Below are 6523 nucleotides of genomic sequence, written 5' to 3' on the forward strand. Positions count from 1 at the left end.
TAAATGCTCAAATCTGTTCAGTTGTTTTCATTTCATTGACTCCAAATGTGTTGGAACACGTTCATCTCTCAGACCAGTTGGTTCAGAATCAGTTTGATCCCAGATCAGTGGACTGGATGTTGTTCACTTCTCCTCCATTCCCGTGTCTGTGTTTGTTCATTCCATCTCTGCTCAGTGCATTTGTCCGTAGACACTCAGCGTCCATGCACTTCAATGGGACTGAGTGGAACTGCTGGAAAAACCACTACAGACTGGACCAGCACTGGACACATCACATCTGTCGTGCTGCCCCCGGACGCTCAGCGTCTCCAGGGGTGAACAGAGCTGTGGGCGGAGCTCGGCCGGACGTTGACACATTCTGCTGTGAAATCACAGAAACCACTGCGAAACTAGAAAAGCACTCAGAGAGCGCAGACCTCAGCCAAGGCAGATCAGACCTGAGTGAGAGGAGACTGACAGGACAGCTTCAAGCACAGAGAAGAGAGAGGAGGAGGAAGAGTGGAAGAGTTTACACTGGGAAAAGCAGACTGAAAAGTGTCAGGTTTGATCAGTCCATAAGCCCTTCTTCCAGTCCTCAGTAGTCTTCAGTAGTCTTCAGTAGTCTTCTTCCAGTCTTCAGTAGTCTTCTTCCAGTCCTCAGTAGTCTTCAGTAGTCTTCAGTAGTCTTCTTCCAGTCTTCAGTAGTCTTCAGTAGTCTTCTCCCAGTCTTCAGTAATCTTCTTCCAGTCTTCAGTAGTCTTCAGTAATCTTCTTCCAGTCCTCAGTAGTCTTCAGTAGTCTTCAGTAGTCTTCTTCCAGTCTTCAGTAGTCTTCTTCCCGTCTTCAGTAGTCTTCAGTAGTCTTCTTCCAGTCTTCAGTAGTCTTCTTCCAGTCTTCAGTAGTCTTCTTCCAGTCCTCAGTAGTCTTCAGTAGTCTTCTTCCAGTCTTCAAGAGTCTTCAGTAGTCTTCTTCCAGTCTTCAGTAGTCTTCTTCCAGTCTTCAGTAGTTCTACTGGTGCTGTTTCATGGTCCAGACAAGCTTCTGTTTCTGATTCTGAAGTCTCACCAATGGCGTTAGCTGCAACTGGAGCCATCAGACCTGCACCTGTTCACTCTGTTCAGTGTAAACTAATCTGTTCACTCTGTTCAGTGTAAACTCATCTGTTCAGTCTGTTCAGTGTAAACTCATCTGTTCACTCTGTTCAGTGTAAACTCATCTGTTCACTCTGTTCAGTGTAAACTCATCTGTTCACACTGTTCAGTATAAACTCATCTGTTCAGTCTGTTCAGTGTAAACTCATCTGTTCACTCTGTTCAGTGTAAACTCATCTGTTCAGTCTGTTCAGTGTAAACTCATCTGTTCAGTCTGTTCAGTGTAAACTCATCTGTTCACTCTGTTCAGTGTAAACTCATCTGTTCAGTCTGTTCAGTATAAACTCATCTGTTCACTCTGTTCAGTGTAAACTCATCTGTTCACTCTGTTCAGTATAAACTCATCTGTTCACTCTGTTCAGTGTAAACTCATCTATTCACTCTGTTCAGTGTAAACTCATCTGTTCACTCTGTTCAGTGTAAACTCATCTGTTCACTCTGTTCAGTGTAAACTCATCTGTTCACTCTGTTCAGTGTAAACTCATCTGTTCACTCTGTTCAGTGTAAACTCATCTGTTCGCTCTGTTCAGTATAAACTCATCTGTTCACTCTGTTCAGTGTAAACTCATCTGTTCACTCTGTTCAGTGTAAACTCATCTGTTCACTCTGTTCAGTATAAACTCATCTGTTCAGTCTGTTCAGTGTAAACTCATCTTTTCACTCTGTTCAGTGTAAACTCATCTGTTCAGTCTGTTCAGTGTAAACTCATCTGTTCAGTCTGTTCAGTGTAAACTCATCTGTTCACTCTGTTCAGTGTAAACTCATCTGTTCAGTCTGTTCAGTGTAAACTCATCTGTTCACTCTGTTCAGTGTAAACTCATCTGTTTACTATGTTCAGTGTAAACTCATCTGTTCAGTCTGTTCAGTGTAAACTCATCTGTTCAGTCTTTTCAGTGTAAACTCATCTGTTCACTCTGTTCAGTGTAAACTCATCTGTTCAGGCTGTTCAGTGTAAACTCATCTGTTCACTCTGTTCCCAGTGTAAACTCATCTGTTCAGTCTCTTCAGTGTAAACTCATCTGTTCACTCTGTTCAGTGTAAACTCATCTGTTCAGTCTGTTCAGTGTAAACTCATCTGTTCAGTCTGTTCAGTGTAAACTCATCTGTTCACTCTGTTCAGTGTAAACTCATCTTTTCACTCTGTTCAGTGTAAACTCATCTGTTCACTCTGTTCCCAGTGTAAACTCGTCTGTTCAGTCTGTTCAGTGTAAACTCATCTGTTCAGTGTAAACTCATCTGTTCACTCTGTTCAGTGTAAACTCATCTGTTCAGTCAGTTTAGTGTAAACTCATCTGTTCACTCTTTTCAGTGAGAACTCATCTGTTCACTCTGTTCAGTGTAAACTCATCTGTTCACTCTGTTCAGTGTAAACTCATCTGTTTACTCTGTTCAGTGTAAACTCATCTGTTCAGTCTGTTCCCAGTGTAAACTCATCTGTTCAGTCTGTTCAGTGTAAACTCATCTTTTCACTCTGTTCAGTGTAAACTCATCTGTTCACTCTGTTCAGTGTAAACTCATCTGTTCACTCGGTTCAGTGTAAACACATCTGTTCAGTCTGTTCCCAGTATAAACTCATCTGTTCACTCTGTTCAGTGTAAACTCATCTGTTCAGTCTGTTCAGTGTAAACTCATCTGTTCACTCTGTTCAGTGTAAACTCATCTGTTCACTCTGTTCAGTGTAAACTCATCTGTTCAGTCTGTTACGTCTAAACTCATCTGTTCAGTCTGTTCAGTGTAAACTCATCATTTCACTCTGTTCAGTGTAAACTCATCTGTTCACTCTGTTAGGTGTAAACTCATCATTTCAGTCTGTTCAGTGTAAACTCATCTGTTCACTCTGTTCAGTGTAAACTCATCTTTTCACTCTATTCAGTGTAAACTCATCTTTTCACTCTGTTCAGTGTAAACTCATCTGTTCAGTCTGTTCAGTGTAAACTCATCTGTTCACTCTGTTCAGTGTAAACTCATCTGTTCAGTCTGTTCAGTGTAAACTCATCTGTTCACTCTGTTCAGTGTCAACTCATCTGTTCACTCTGTTCAGTGTAAACTCATCTGTTCAGTCTGTTCAGTGTAAACTCATCTGTTCACTCTGTTCCAGTGTAAACTCATCTTTTCAGTCTGTTCAGTGTAAACTCATCTGTTCAGTGTAAACTCATCTGTTCACTCTGTTCAGTGAGAACTCATCTGTTCAGTCTGTTCAGTGTAAACTCATCTGTTCAGTCTGTTCAGTGTAAACTCATCTGTTCACTCTGTTCAGTGTAAACTCATCTGTTCACTCTGTTCAGTATAAACTCATCTGTTCACTCTGTTCAGTGTAAACTCATCTGTTCACTCTGTTCAGTGTAAACTAATCTGTTCACTCTGTTCAGTGTAAACTCATCTGTTCAGTCAGTTCAGTGTAAACTCATCTGTTCACTCTGTTCAGTGTAAACTCATCTGTTCACTCTGTTCAGTATAAACTAATCTTTTCACTCTGTTCAGTGTAAACTCATCTGTTCACTCTGTTCAGTGTAAACTCATCTGTTCACTCTGTTCAGTATAAACTCATCTGTTCACTCTGTTCAGTGTAAACTCATCTGTTCACTCTGTTCAGTGTAAACTCATCTGTTCACTCTGTTCAGTGTAAACTCATCTGTTCACTCTGTTCAGTGTAAACTCATCTGTTCACTCTGTTCAGTGTAAACTCATCTGTTCAGTCTGTTCAGTATAAACTCATCTGTTTAGTCTGTTCAGTGTAAACTCATCTGTTCACTCTGTTCAGTGTAAACTCATCTGTTCACTCTGTTCAGTATAAACTCATCTGTTCACTCTGTTCAGTGTAAACTCATCTGTTCGCTCTGTTCAGTGTAAACTCATCTGTTCGCTCTGTTCAGTATAAACTCATCTGTTCACTCTGTTCAGTGTAAACTCATCTGTTCACTCTGTTCAGTGTAAACTCATCTGTTCACTCTGTTCAGTATAAACTCATCTGTTCAGTCTGTTCAGTGTAAACTCATCTTTTCACTCTGTTCAGTGTAAACTCATCTGTTCAGTCTGTTCAGTGTAAACTCATCTGTTCACTCTGTTCAGTGTAAACTCATCTGTTCACTCTGTCCAGTGTAAACTCATCTGTTCAGTCTGTTCAGTGTAAACTCATCTGTTCACTCTGTTCAGTGTAAACTCATCTGTTTACTATGTTCAGTGTAAACTCATCTGTTCACTCTGTTCAGTGTAAACTCATCTGTTCACTCTGTTCAGTGTAAACTCATCTGTTCAGGCTGTTCAGTGTAAACTCATCTGTTCACTCTGTTCCCAGTGTAAACTCATCTGTTCAGTCTCTTCAGTGTAAACTCATCTGTTCACTCTGTTCAGTGTAAACTCATCTGTTCAGTCTGTTCAGTGTAAACTCATCTGTTCAGTCTGTTCAGTGTAAACTCATCTGTTCACTCTGTTCAGTGTAAACTCATCTGTTCAGTCTGTTCAGTGTAAACTCATCTGTTCACTCTGTTCAGTGTAAACTCATCTGTTTACTATGTTCAGTGTAAACTCATCTGTTCAGTCTGTTCAGTGTAAACTCATCTGTTCACTCTGTTCAGTGTAAACTCATCTGTTCAGGCTGTTCAGTGTAAACTCATCTGTTCAGGCTGTTCAGTGTAAACTCATCTGTTCACTCTGTTCAGTGTAAACTCATCTGTTCACTCTGTTCAGTGTAAACTCATCTGTTCAGTCTGTTCAGTGTAAACTCATCTGTTCACTCTGTTCAGTGTCAACTCATCTGTTCACTCTGTTCAGTGTAAACTCATCTGTTCAGTCTGTTCAGTGTAAACTCATCTGTTCACTCTGTTCCCAGTGTAAACTCATCTTTTCAGTCTGTTCAGTGTAAACTCATCTGTTCAGTGTAAACTCATCTGTTCACTCTGTTCAGTGAGAACTCATCTGTTCAGTCTGTTCAGTGTAAACTCATCTGTTCAGTCTGTTCAGTGTAAACTCATCTGTTCACTCTGTTCAGTGTAAACTCATCTGTTCACTCTGTTCAGTATAAACTCATCTGTTCACTCTGTTCAGTGTAAACTCATCTGTTCACTCTGTTCAGTGTAAACTAATCTGTTCACTCTGTTCAGTGTAAACTCATCTGTTCAGTCTGTTCAGTGTAAACTCATCTGTTCACTCTGTTCAGTGTAAACTCATCTGTTCACTCTGTTCAGTATAAACTAATCTTTTCACTCTGTTCAGTGTAAACTCATCTGTTCACTCTGTTCAGTGTAAACTCATCTGTTCACTCTGTTCAGTGTAAACTCATCTGTTCACTCTGTTCAGTGTAAACTCATCTGTTCACTCTGTTCAGTGTAAACTCATCTGTTCACTCTGTTCAGTGTAAACTCATCTGTTCACTCTGTTCAGTGTAAACTAATCTGTTTACTCTGTTCAGTGTAAACTCATCTGTTCAGTCTTTTCAGTATAAACTCATCTGTTTAGTCTGTTCAGTGTAAACTCATCTGTTCACTCTGTTCAGTGTAAACTCATCTGTTCACTCTGTTCAGTATAAACTCATCTGTTCACTCTGTTCAGTGTAAACTCATCTGTTCGCTCTGTTCAGTGTAAACTCATCTGTTCGCTCTGTTCAGTATAAACTCATCTGTTCACTCTGTTAAGTGTAAACTCATCTGTTCACTCTGTTCAGTGTAAACTCATCTGTTCACTCTGTTCAGTATAAACTCATCTGTTCAGTCTGTTCAGTGTAAACTCATCTTTTCACTCTGTTCAGTGTAAACTCATCTGTTCAGTCTGTTCAGTGTAAACTCATCTGTTCACTCTGTTCAGTGTAAACTCATCTGTTCACTCTGTCCAGTGTAAACTCATCTGTTCAGTCTGTTCAGTGTAAACTCATCTGTTCACTCTGTTCAGTGTAAACTCATCTGTTTACTATGTTCAGTGTAAACTCATCTGTTCACTCTGTTCAGTGTAAACTCATCTGTTCACTCTGTTCAGTGTAAACTCATCTGTTCAGGCTGTTCAGTGTAAACTCATCTGTTCACTCTGTTCCCAGTGTAAACTCATCTGTTCAGTCTCTTCAGTGTAAACTCATCTGTTCACTCTGTTCAGTGTAAACTCATCTGTTCAGTCTGTTCAGTGTAAACTCATCTGTTCAGTCTGTTCAGTGTAAACTCATCTGTTCACTCTGTTCAGTGTAAACTCATCTGTTCAGTCTGTTCAGTGTAAACTCATCTGTTCACTCTGTTCAGTGTAAACTCATCTGTTTACTATGTTCAGTGTAAACTCATCTGTTTACTATGTTCAGTGTAAACTCATCTGTTCAGTCTGTTCAGTGTAAACTCATCTGTTCACTCTGTTCAGTGTAAACTCATCTGTTCAGGCTGTTCAGTGTAAACTCATCTGTTCAGGCTGTTCAGTGT

This window comes from Sphaeramia orbicularis, chromosome 21, assembly GCF_902148855.1.
Source record: "Sphaeramia orbicularis chromosome 21, fSphaOr1.1, whole genome shotgun sequence".
NCBI classification, from domain to species: domain Eukaryota; kingdom Metazoa; phylum Chordata; class Actinopteri; order Kurtiformes; family Apogonidae; genus Sphaeramia; species Sphaeramia orbicularis.